Here is a 621-nt window from a genome sequence, read left to right on the forward strand (position 1 = left end):
TGGATGAGTTTTTTAAAGTATGTTCCACCGTAAAATATATGGACATGTCGGAAGAGGTCTTATGGCTTAAATTTTTTCCATTTACCCTTAAAGACAAGGCAAAATATTGGTTTAACAATCTTAGGCCTTTTCCAATAACTTCTTGGGCAGAAATGCAACAAGAGTTCTTGAAGAAGTACTATCCGGTTTCTAAGACCAATGCCATGAGGACTTCAATTAAGGAATTTTCACATGGGGATGGGGAAACATTTCATGAGGCATGGGAACACTTTAATGAATAGCTTAGGAAGTGTCCACATCATGAAATGCCCAAATGGCAATTAGTTCAATATTTCTTTGAGAGCTTATCGGATAATTACAAGGGCATGGTTGATGCTTCCATGGGTGGCTCTTACATTGATAGGCATGAGGATGACGTGTGGCATCTTTATGAGAGCATGAGTGAAAATTCTTTGCATCGTACTTTATATTTAAAGAATGGTAGAAATTCTAGTGGTAGGAAGAGTGTTGGCTTACATCAAGTCGACCACTCTAATGAAATTGCCGCCAAAATGAAATCATTATCTCAAAGGTTTGATCAATTTTTGAACAACCAAAACTCGGTGAATCAAGTATCTTCCT

The 621-nt window shown here is 37.4% G+C and overlaps 1 pseudogene; it reads right to left on the reverse strand.

The window, feature by feature from the left end:
* Positions 1–208: 208 nt before the first annotated feature.
* Positions 209–307, reverse strand: LOC132280365 (small nucleolar RNA R71; annotated as a pseudogene).
* Positions 308–621: the final 314 nt, after the last annotated feature.

Source organism: Cornus florida, unplaced genomic scaffold (genome assembly GCF_030987335.1).
Source record: "Cornus florida cultivar Cherokee Brave unplaced genomic scaffold, ASM3098733v1 CherokeeBrave_3.0.0_Hap2_Chr10, whole genome shotgun sequence".
Taxonomy (NCBI): Eukaryota; Viridiplantae; Streptophyta; class Magnoliopsida; order Cornales; family Cornaceae; genus Cornus; species Cornus florida.